Raw genomic sequence first — 12,681 nt, 5'->3', positions numbered from 1 at the left:
CTTATATAATCAGCTCTTCTTGAACTCCTCTCCACTGCATTTGGAAAGAAGATAGTACAGAATTAACTCTCAGAAACAGCTACTAAACCAACACACTCCTGCTACGTGCTTGGGTTCCCAGAAGTCTAGAAAGACCGGGCCAGTACTTCTGCCCTTCAGAGGAGGGCTTGTAGAATTTTCCACAGAATTTGCTGCTAAGCAGCTTGCCCAGCCCAAGGGCAGGGAGGGTACAAGCTGATGGCTCACAGAAGTCTGTTTATTCCCAACTAGAATTAAGCTCTATTAAAATCCAGAAAATGGCCAAGTTCACAAGAAATAGACATCTTTTTTGTTTTGCAGAGAGAGTGCTGTCGGTAAGCAGGGCAAGATTCTAGTCCTGGAAAAAAGCTCCTGGTCAAGAATTTTCTAGAAAAGAGCAATCCAGGCTTTCCCTTTGCCCTTGACTGGCTTCTTTGTTTCCCTGACATGTACTCACATGTATTTTCCTAGACTCATGTCTGACCTCATTGTTGGAATCATGAAGCTCCAAAACTGTCTGGGTGGAGTCTCTCAGAAGTCAGGGTTGTGATTTTTTTTTTTTTTAATGTATCCAGGGGTGGAATCCTGAGAGTGGGTGAGGAATTTAAAATCTTGAAAAATCAGCAAGAAAAAAAGAGTGGGGAAGAAAGAAGTAAAGAGGGAAAGGAAGAAAAGAAAGCTGGTGAGAGGAAAAGGGAGAGGGGAAAAGCAAAAGAGGGCAAAGTGAAAAAAAATTTAAAAAGATAAATGGAAGAAGGAGGATGAGAAGGGAATTGTATGCAGAGAGGATAAAGGACTTACAAGTAGGACTGTTATTATGCAGAGAGGAGTGAATTCTCTTTAGTGCTCTAAGAGCTTGCTCTTTAAGGTCTTACAGACATTGGCATCCCCTGGGAGCTTGGTTGACAAGCAGAACTTCAGGCTCCATCCCAGATTCACTGAATAAGCATCTGTATGCCAAGATCCCCCCGGGGATTCATATGCATATTGATGTTTGAGAGGCCCTGCTCTAGATAGGCTTCTATCAGAGAGCTGTCTGTGGAACAGTGGACCAGGAGCGTGGGCATCAGCTTGGCCTGGGAATTAGGAGAAATGCACATTCTCAGACCCAACCCCAGGTCTACCAAGAATCTCTGAGGGTGGGGCCCAGATGTATACATTTTAACAAGCCCTCCAGGCGATTCTGATGCATGCTCAAGTTTGAGAAGCACTGGGCTAGAAAGTTTTTTAACAACCGGATTATGTTGGTCTGGTGTATCATGTCTTCAACACCATGATAATGCAGGAGTATTTTTCAAAATGTTTAACGCCCTGAGTGACTTGGATGCTGATCAATCAGAATGGACAACAGCTGTGCATCTGCTCAGCTGGGTTCTCGGCTAGGTATTAACCCTTTCAGTTGCTGGATTTGGGGGAAATCCAGGGTGTTCTGGGGAAGGATTGGGTCAGCCTCAATGAGGTTGGACATGGGAGTCGCGCTGGGGGCAGAGGCTACTTATCAGCCATTATATATTCCAATAATTTCACAATTGGTTAAACTGGCCATTTCTGCATGGAACAGCTAAAGATTAGTCTTGTGATATTGATGAAAAATGCAACAACTGCTCTTCCAGACATCAAGTGGACAGCGGCAACATTCAGAAGTGAGTTATTTACCAGAAAAACATGTTTATTCAAAATAAACAGGCATGGGGCTGGCCTCGTGGCTGAGTGGTTGGGTTAGCGCACTCCGCTGCAGGCGGCCGGCCCAGTGTTTCATTGGTTCGAATCCTGGGCGAGGACATGGTACTGCTCATCAAGCCATGCTGAGGCAGCGTCCCACATGCCACAACTAGAAGGACCACAACGAAGAATATACAACTATGTACTGGGGGGGCTTTGGGGAGAAAAAGGAAAAAAATTAAAAAAAAAAAAATAAATAAACAGGCATATTTGCTTGGAGTTTCAGTGCTGAGATGGGAGTTGATAACCTTCAGTGATCTCTTTACCACTAGGAAGCCAAACTCTTCTAGGTCCCTGGGCCAATGGCTAGCCTCAGGGACAGAGCAGGAGGGAGCTCTGTTAGTTGAAAGGCACTCGGCCCTGGCTCAAGGTTCTGCGGCAGGAGTCATGATGGTGGCTAGTGTGACTAGTGCATATCTTGGATAGTGTGGAGAAAAAGACAGGCCAGTGGTCAAGGACTCAGAGAGTGATTAAGACAGACAGGACCGTTCTCACTCTTCACCCAACCCCCGCAACTTCAGGGAAGTGAAAGAAATTATATTCGCCTAAAACTGTGTCAAGGGCAAAGTGTCCACAAAAGTGAGTTATTTAGTATTACAGGAATTATTACCATCACAGGGTGATTTCTGCCAGCATGTATTTCTTACTATAAATCACAATATCACAATATGTGTAATTTAGTTTAACTGAATTGCCATTAATTACTATATGGTTTGGGATTCTTCTCTCCCCCTTAATGTTGTCAGGGGCATTTTCCTGTTATCTAATATACTCGGACTGCATGATTTTTAATTGTTGCATTCCATTTCATCATTTGGGTCACTGTGTGTTTTTTTTTGAAGAAGAAGATTAGCCCTGAGCTAACTACTGCCAATCCTCCTCTCTTGCTGAGGAAGACTGGCCGTGAGCTAACATCCATGCCCATCTTCCTCTAGTTTACATGTGGGACGCCTACCACAGCATGGCTTGCCAAGTGGTGACATGTCTGCACCCAGGATCCTCACCGGCAAACCCTGGGCGGCGAGAAGCGGAAAATGCGAACTTAACCGCTGCGCCACTGGGCAGGCCCCTGGGTCACTGTGTTTTAATTAACTTTTTTCTTATTTATGTTTTTTACAACCTTACAATCATAAAACTACACTGATGAGCATCTTTCTAATAAATCATTGTGGAAACACTTATTTAGAGTAATTTTCTAGGAATATAACTATTTCTAGTAATTTTTGATATGTGATGCCAAACTTCCTTCTTGAGTGCTACACCAATTTACATACACCAGCAGTCCATGAGCTTGCTCATCTCACCATACAATCACTAGTATCATTATTGATGTCAACACAAATGATCCATAATCAATCTATAAATCAAAATTGAGGTGAGTTCATTATGAGCCAGGTCTGAAGACTATAGCCCCGAGCCCTTCCTGGGGAAGAAAGGGCACCAAAGAAGAGGGGTGTACAGAGTGGTTATATACCATCTTAGAACAAAGAGCAGACATCGCATATGACAGGAATATCTCTTTTACTAGTGTCACAAGATGCTTAGCTGACACAGCAGATCAGCAGGTCAGTGGTCACAAGGTGAGCGCAGCAGGTCCATAATTAATCCTTAGTTTCCAGGAAGAGATGCCCATCCTTAAAGAAATGTTGATATGGGGGGAAGTTATATCCCTTCCTTTATGGGCATCATTCTTGTCCTTGGGACATAGTAAATATTTAAAGCAGATGTACAATGCACGCTCAACAGGCCACGTGAGGCCCTTTTGGAAAAACAAGGTCAGGCCAAATTAGTTTTAAACCAAATGGTTGCCTCATATACTCTAAAATATCCTATTGCTTTTCATTTATTTCTCATTAATTTTTATAACTTTAATTATTTTTTTGTTAAATTGATAGGAAAGATGGTATATTATTTTAATTCTAAGTGTATTTCCTTGATTGCTAATGTGGTTGGACATATTTCTATTTTTTTATATAAAGGTATTTAGTATTTAGTGATTTTTTTAAATAGGAGGTCCGTTTAATTTCTGATTTATAAGAAGCTCTTTATATTTTAATTTTTTTAGTATTAATGATTTTTTTAGGTATAAAAATTAATTCTTTTTAGTCAAGTCTATTGGTCTTTTGTCATTTTTTCTTCTTTTTTTAATTTTTAAATTTTTTTTAAAGATTGGCACCTGAGCTAACAACTGTTGCCAATCTTTATTTTTCTGCTTTTTCTCCCTAAATCCCCCCAGTACATAGTTGTATATTTTTAGTTGTGGGTCTTTCTAGTTGTGGCATGTGGGATGCCACCTCAGCATGGCTTGATGAGCGGTGCCATGTCCGCGCCCAGGATCCGAACCGGCGAAACCCCGGGCCCCCGAAGCGGAGCATGTGAACTTAACTATTTGGTCACGGGGCCAGCCCCTTTTGTCATTTTTTTCATTAGTTATATGCTTGAAAAGATACTCTCTTTTTGTGGTTATTTATGTACTCATATTTTTCCTAATAACAAAAAGTAATTTTAGTTTTTACATTAAACTTTTTTTGTAATGATTAAAATACTTATTGTAAAAACCTAGGACAATCAAAATACATAAGGGATAAAGGACGTACCCACACCCTCAACAAATAAAATATTATATGTACTCCTCCCTTGTTGTATCTATGTACATTTTACTCTTTAATACTTTCACTATTTATTTTGTTGTTGAGGGACGAGATGAGAATATATGTACATTTTCCCCAAGTCAATTTACCAAATGTCAATCTCTCTCCATTGCTTTGTGATGTTTCCTATATAACCTATTGAGATCATATCTAATAGGGCATGTTTAAGCATTTCTATTTTTTCCCAGAGATTTGTGTATTTATTCTTGTATCGGACCCACATTTTTTATTACACATTTAATTAATATATAAAAGCTCATATTACTTGTCACTGCAAACTTTTCTTAGCTCTGAAAAAAATCAGTGCTGGTAAAGTTATATAAAAAATAATTTTTGCATGTGAAAGACAATAGAGTATTCATATCTGACATACGGAAATGTAAATTGTGTGAAAGCTGAATGTTTGAACATTGGATCCCCCTATGTAGGGCAGGTTTGAGATGAGGTGTAAGAAAACTAAGACTGGATAAGTAGAGTCGGGTCAGATTATGGAAGGACTTTAAAGAAAGGAGTTTAAGGTTAATAAGCAATGAAGAAGGAGCATTAAGGGTTCTTGAGCAGTAACAGTGATGAAGGAAAGCCATGCTTTAGGAGGGATTAGTATGATAATGCCATGCAGACTAGGGGTGGAGACACTGCTTCAAAGAAGCATTTTGGGAATTATAGAAATTCATCTGTGATGGAATGAGGAATTTTACAAGAGCACCACTGGAGCAGAAGGCAACGCGTCCTCTACGTGTAAAATAGAAATGATGGCATTGACTCAACAACTATTTGTCAAGTTTCTATATACTCTAGGTTTAGAAGGGACAGGAAAGGCTCAGAGAATGCCACCGTTATGAGCCTTACACCCTGAAGAAACAATAATACCACTGATCAAAATGGGAACATTTTCTTCTGCCGCGTGGACTGCTGGATACCTCGTTTCCACTCAACTCACCATAACTAACCTCCAAGAGACTCTGTCCTCGTCACTTTCTCTACACTAACTCCCACAGGGAATTCAAACATTCCTATGGTTTTTTGTCCATCAGTCTTCAGGTGGGGATTCTAGTTGTGAATATTCTCCACGTGCTCTGACTTACAGATGGTCTTAGCTTTGCTCTACTCTCTCCAAGTCCCAGGAAGGACGAGCTAACGTGGGCCCTTCACACTGGCGGTCCCTAGCATCAGTTTATGTAGAACGACGAAAAGGGTCAAACTTCTTTCATCCTTCATCTAGGTCTTGGAGAGAGTCCTTGAGGATGGTTCAGCACATCTCATCAGGGTATAAAGTGGTCAGCATTTCGGTTCCAAATTTTTGGCTAATTAGAGGGTGACCTCCATCAAGCTCAAAACAGGTCTCAGTTGTCTCATCTGTAAAATGATGGGCATAGATTAATGTTAAAAGTTCTTTACAGTTTTAATGTTTTGGCAAGAAAAAAGTCACTGTGATAAATTTAGGAAAGTTGCTTCATTGGAGCAGACTACCATCGGAAGGGATAGGAGGAGGTAGGATGGCATTATTAAGGGGATCTACAAGTGTATATTGCTTGTAGAGAGAATTTCTGATGTGTTCCCTACAGGAACCATTCATTTAAAAATGTTATATGGGGCTGGCCCTGTGGCCAAGTGGTTAAGTTTGTGTGCTCCGCTTCCGTGGCCCAGGGTTTCGCTGGTTTGAATCCTGGGCGTGGACATGGCACCGCTCATCAAGCCATGCTGAGGTGGCGTCCCATATGCCACAACTAGAAGGACCCACAACTAAGAATATATAGCTATGTGCCGGGGGGCTTTGGGGAGAAAAAGGAAATAAATAAAATCTTTAAAAAAAGTGTATATATGTACCATAGTTATTAATAAAATAAATAATTCAAAAGTGTTTTCTCAATTGACATAAAAATATAATAATACTTGTGAGGGAAAGTGTTTGAAGCTGGAATATATAGCCTCATACTTCTAAAGTTTCTAAATTACTGTGCTAGAGTATTTGAGGCGGAAATCACAAGTTAAATTGTTAAAATTAGGTGTGTGATTAGAGACAGGAAGCATGGGGTAGACCCAATATTCCTAGGGCGTAAGGAAGGGAAGAGATTGCTTGTTATTATGAGGAGATGTGTTGGGGAGACCATTTCCTCTATTATAAATAATTTGAGATAAAAATCGATTGATCAGTCGGTATGGGTGAAAACTAGTTGTTCTAACTAGTCGAAGAAATGAGAAGCAACAAGAAATTGTGGCTTACAAATAAAAAGGGGAATAACTCAGATTGCGCACACAATCACACACAGCCAATTCTGTAGCTAGTAACTGTCTTGTGTCACAATGGTGTGGTTTGGTGATGTTATGCCATCTTTTGGGAAAAAACTTAACAATAGCAGAAAAGGCAGATTTTCTCAGTGTGACATAATTTTAAGGTGTTTGTTTATTTTTTCTTCAGGCATTTCAAAAATGGTTTGAAAAATAACATGTGTTATATCATTTTAATTAAAAGAGTAATAAATATTCTGAAGAGAATTTGGAGGCACAGGAAAGTACAAATAAGAGAAAGTAACTCATAATCCAAACAGAGAAAAACTATTGTTCGACTCTCAATGTATTGACTTTTAGCTTTTCCTGCACACACACAGATATTTACTAAATTGGGAGTATGCTGTAAACAGATTACTTAAATATGCTTTAAAAACATTTTTAAACCAAGAAACAACATCTTTTAATAACTCGTTTATTTTCTCCATCCTGAGTGCTGGTGGTAGAGCTCTAAGAACTTTGCCCTCCTGGAGCTGGGAGGAATTTAGAGAGCCCTTGGTCATCTCTGGTCATTTTTCAATGAGAAACTCAAAACTAAGTGAAATTAGGAGACTAATCCGAGGGACACCTGATCCAGTGCCTTTTCCTCTTCCCAAGGCCACTCCTCTGCATACCAATGAGAAGACTTTACTGTAAAAAGCTTATTCTCTCGTGAACTATAACTCCCCAAGAGCAGTCTTCTGGGAGGACCTTTTAGCTTCGATAAAACCACTTGCCAGGGATGGAGCCGCACTTATTACAACTGGTCTGGGTGTGAGCTGCCCATTTCTGCAAATTATTCTTTACTAGTCTTTAGAGCAGAACTGCTTGTGTCTCCTAGATGATGGATCAGTAAACTTTTTCTTTAAAGGGACAAATAGTCACACAAAAGCAGCCATAGACAATAAGTAGACAAATGAATGTGGTTGCATTTCGATAAAACTTTATAGTCAAAAACAGGTACTGGGTGGATCTGGCCCACAGGCCTTAGTTTGATGGCCTACATCCTAGATTAAAATACAGTTACTCAAGGAGAACAAAAATACCTAAACAGATATGAATAAATAAATATATGAATCACTATGTATCTAGTTGGACACATGGGTTCATCAAAAGATGATGGAATCATTTCTGGGTACCTTTGAACCACTTTAATTGGGGTGAGTTCCATGTGATCCTGTGAATAAGAGGGAGACACATGAGACGGCTCTGCCATTTTAGAACCATTTGAATTGCAACCACTTTTATTTTATGTCTCCTTGCTTATTAACCAGTCTTTAAAATTTTCATGTTAAGTAAATTTGATTTAAGGGGCTACATGGTTTCATGGAAAAAACTGAACTCTGACTATGTTACTGAATACCTGTGTGACAGTGAGAAAGCCACTAAATCTCTCTATGAATAAGTATTTTCATGTAAAGGTGTGTGTCTCGAGCCATGCTTCTTTGGTACACTGGTGTTCCTCAGTTGAACTGAGCTGTTCTACTGCTAAAGTGCAGCAATTGTGGTCTTTTCTTCCATTTCAGAGGATGCCAATAAACTGAAGAGAATTTCAGTTCTCTTTCATAATTTTTTCTTTACTCTTTGGCCCGTATAATCTGCTTGCTGATCCTGTACTTTTAACACTGATGTCCACTGCTACTTGACCATCACAAAATTAGCAGGAATCCAGGGACCTCAGCCCGGTCCATGGCCCAGATATTCAGCCTTCTCACCCCTCTCTTTGCGTTTTCACACCTGTTATTTTGAGCCCCCTGCTTTGCCTTGTTTAGGCTCCTCGTCTTGCTCCTTGAGTTTGATCCCTAAAAAAAAAAAAACATTCAAATTGCCTCTCTAGAAAAGTCTCTGCTTTTGCCTTCAGGCCCCACTTTACTTCTACCCCCACCTAATCCAGCCCCAGCTCTCATCACCTACTCCACCAATAGCCCCCATGGCGTCTGCCTGATCTGTAGCGGGACATGGCCTGCCCCAGAATCTACAATTAGTTGCTATGTAGTTTAAAATGTCAGTAGTTCACATTGTTCATCAGAGGGCACCTTGACCTCTGATTGCTCCAAACCTAAACACGTTTGAGAACTGCTGATCTTTGAAATGGGGCTAAGACGACTTGGCTTGCCTACCGCACTGAGTTGTTGTGAGAATCAAATGAGATTATATATGGAAACTGGCTTTGAAAGCTTTGAAGTGCTCCACAAATCCATGAGATTGTTATTGTCATTCACTTAACACAGAGCAAATAGTCTCTGGGCATCTATGTGAAGGCATAAAGATGAATGACATAGTTAAGACATTTAGAAGTTAAATAGAACCTAGGTCTTAAATTTACTGAAATAGAGTTTCTCCTTGGCATGTTTGGGCAAAATCCTCTTTTGGGTTTTGATAATGCGATTTCACTATAGAAGCAAACAACTCAAGGAGAGGATTCAGAGTGTATTGCTCTTTAATAGGCATATCTTCTCTCTCTCCCTCTCCATCCCGTCCTTGCTTCCTTCCTTTTTTTTTTTTTTTTTGCCTCGAACTATGCTTTTGTACATGCAATATAGCAAACAAAAGGAGTGTTTGGGGGCATAGAAGAGGTAGATTTCAGTGTGCGTGAGTCCGTTTGTCTAGAAGCTGCTGGATGGTCAGGTATATAGTTCAATCACTTGTGACTCCCTAGACCTTTCCCACTGTCATTCTTTTCAATGACACTCATTGGGACGTGTGATCTAATCTGAGAACTCTGTCACAAGTGCTGCATGTACTGCAGGATGAAGGAAAGGCACACAGTCTACAATTCCCACTTTGCCCAATATGAACAATTCTGGGATAAGGACACCTTGTAAGAGCCTTTCCTTGGCACTGGAGTTGGTAGGTAATCAGCCAGCCTTGTCACTTTAAAACAGTTTGGTGCTGGATCAAAATATTTTGCACCCCTTTCCCTCTATCCCTTCCCCAGATGCCTTCCTTCCTCTCCGCCACCCTCCTCTCCCAAGAGATAAGGCAAAACATGGAGAAAAGCCAATGCAGGCAGGCCTAGGAGATTATATTACCACTTTCAAAAATGTAAAACAACATGAATTGAAGATTTCAAAATAAAACACAAGTCTTTATTTAATTAGGCTATTTAGGGAGGGCATGGGAGCAGGTTAGGAGTAACTGGGAGTAGAGAAAGATGAGAATTTGGAGAGCAGAGTCTCAGAGAAGGGTCTTCTGACCCACCCTGGGGAATTTTCTCTCGAAAAGGACAGGATTTCACACACAATGTTTATAAGATGTTGGGAATATGAACAGTGCTGTGTGGCAATCACTATGCTAGATTGTCGCAACAATGGATGTGTGGGAAAAGGGATTTTTGACCCTTAGTAGAGCATATAAGTCAGTGTGATGGGCACAGGTCAACTTCAGGGGCATAGATACCTTGTGGTAGGAAAGGAAATGGTAGCAAGTTCTCAAAGGATCTTCACAATGTTTATTCCAGAGATGTCTCATTTTAAGGAACCAGTGCCAAAGAGAAAAAGAATGGCAGATATTACTTGTTTGGGAAAACTGTAAGACAATCTCAGGACCTCCAGATGGCTGAGAACACATCAGGGAGGGGTGAGCTGGAGCTTCTGCAACAGCAATGGATGCTCAGTAGGAAAAACATCTACAATATACAGGTGCCACGGTCAGGTCCAAATTTCATGTGCTTCCAAAAATAGAGAAGGTGGACCCAGCACATCTTCAGAGGTGGCTTTGTTGCTTAATGACACCAGGTTAAATTCCTTCTCCTATGTTGGCTGGATAGAGTGAGACCAGATTTATCATCTTCCTTCTGAGTCAGTGCTATTGGCAGGGAGTTAACCCTTGCAGATAGTCAGGGGAAATCCAAAGAGGAAGAAAAAGCAAAGGAAATTGTGCCCTTGGTCCACATGTCCTCCCTCCCTACTTGGGAAGTAAAAGCTTCCCCTTCTGCTTTATCCAGCAATTTGAAAAGCTGGTGGAGAAAACAGCTAAGCTGGAGACTGTGGAAATTCACAATACGTACAAAGAGTCTTGGGACTTGCCAGCTTCTGAGGGAGAGGTGGTATCTGGCAATGGGGACAGGGAAGTGGGACTTCTGGAGAAAAGAAGTATTAAAAGGAGAGTATAGAGAAGGGAAGGTTTAGACTAGGTCTCTCTACTCTATTAGGAACAGCTATGAGGGGATATCATGAAGGTCTGGGTATGGCAGCCTTACACTTTATTGTGGAGAGTGAAGGGACCAGAGAGCTACATGAAGAGGCATTCTCACCTCTTACCACTAAATCTGTTAGGTTTTGATTTTATCACCTTTGAGAAAAAATTACTGACTCTTTTTTGGATCATGTGTATGTGTTCCTGTATGTTTTTCCTCAAGAGGGGGTGTAGTCAAGATCTTCAATAGCAATGGGAGGAGAATATTTCCCCAAGTCAATGTCATATAGTTTTACTGTAAAGAGTGCATGATAAATGAATCTAACCAGCAAAGATCCCTAAATAGAGAAGACATTTAAAGGGTTGAAGATGAGGAACCTATCGCCTGGTTGAGTGAAGATGCCAAGGATCTAGCTTAGGGCATGCCTTGGCCATTTCCACATGCCCTCCACTCTTTGATGTGGACAACTGATTCTTTCTTGCTCTTAAATAAAGTCATATGCAAGTGTACCTTCAAGCTCCATTTTTCAATCACGTTACTGCACCTAGAAAGCCACCACTCTCTGGGATATAATAGTGATGTCCAGTACATTCTCGTACCCTTTTATTATACTGCAGAGAGAGTATGAAGAGGATGATTGCTGTCCAGTGTTGCAATTTATCTGCTCTTCTTGAGAATGCAGTTAGAGAGAATCTAAACAGGGAAGAGGTACATACTCCCTGGAGGAAGTGCTAGTCGCAGTGGCCAAGATTCTGTTCTTCACTCTCTTCCTAATGGTGTCACTCTGGGTAAGTCCCTCACTCCTGAGCTTCATTTTTAAAATCTGAAAATCAAGAGAGTTGCTGGCCTCTAAGGAGCTTAACTTTACTAACGCCCTTTCCCCTTCCAGTTACAACAATGCTGCAGAGTTGTGCTCTCAAGGAGACTGACTAGTTGTGATGGTGCCCACACAAGCCCATTTGGGAAAGGCGCATTTCCTGGGAGAGAGGTATAGCAAGTTGAAGATCAGCACAAAAGGAGAAAAGGAAAAAATGATCATATCATCAATCCAAAGACAAAGTCAGAGTGTAAGGGTGTAGTCCAGAGACTGCTGCCAAAAAGACAGGCCCTCCAGTGCATGTTTATGTGAATCACCAGGGAATCTGATGACAAGGCTGATAGTGGGTGGAGAAGGCAGTTTGAGTGTGCGAAAGGGAATGACTATTATAAGAGGTATCTTAGGGGGAAGGAATCTGGACGTAGCCAACTCCTTTTTCCCATTGTCTCCACTCAGCTATTAGGAAAACCAACAGAATTAAGGGGAGAGTCAGGATCTATGAGCATTCCACAAGGAATCACACAAACAAAAACAATGATGCTTAGGAAAGAGCCTTTCTCAAATCAAAGTTCAGGGTTTCAAAGAACTCATATGTTTTTTCCTTTATCTTGATGTTTATTTTTTATTAGAAATAGCAGAGTTTAGAGAACACAGAGACTCAATAAGGCTTTTCATAGATCTAGAAATTACCTCTAGAGACTTGGGCCAGTAATTCACCTAAGCCTGTAAGTTGTCATATGCCAAATACTGTATGGTACAATGCCAGGAACGGAAGATTTCATCTGATCATTTCTTACTGAATCCAACATACTACAACAGTAAGATATACCATTACGATGCCAATTAGAACACACCATGACATTGTAAGATGCGTGCCCATTTCAGAGATGTTAAAATATGAAAAATATATATATTTTGGGTGACTGAAACATGTTAAATATCTTAACTCTGTTGAATATTGTGGTTTCCGTGAAAGTCTAACTTTAACTTCTAGCTAGACAGTGTTCTATCTGGGGATGTGGTCAGGTGACTCCGGACAAGGTTTTATTAATGCTCAAGACCTTATT

This window comes from Equus asinus, chromosome 10, assembly GCF_041296235.1.
Source record: "Equus asinus isolate D_3611 breed Donkey chromosome 10, EquAss-T2T_v2, whole genome shotgun sequence".
NCBI classification, from domain to species: Eukaryota; Metazoa; Chordata; class Mammalia; order Perissodactyla; family Equidae; genus Equus; species Equus asinus.
This window is presented reverse-complemented; position numbering follows the sequence as displayed.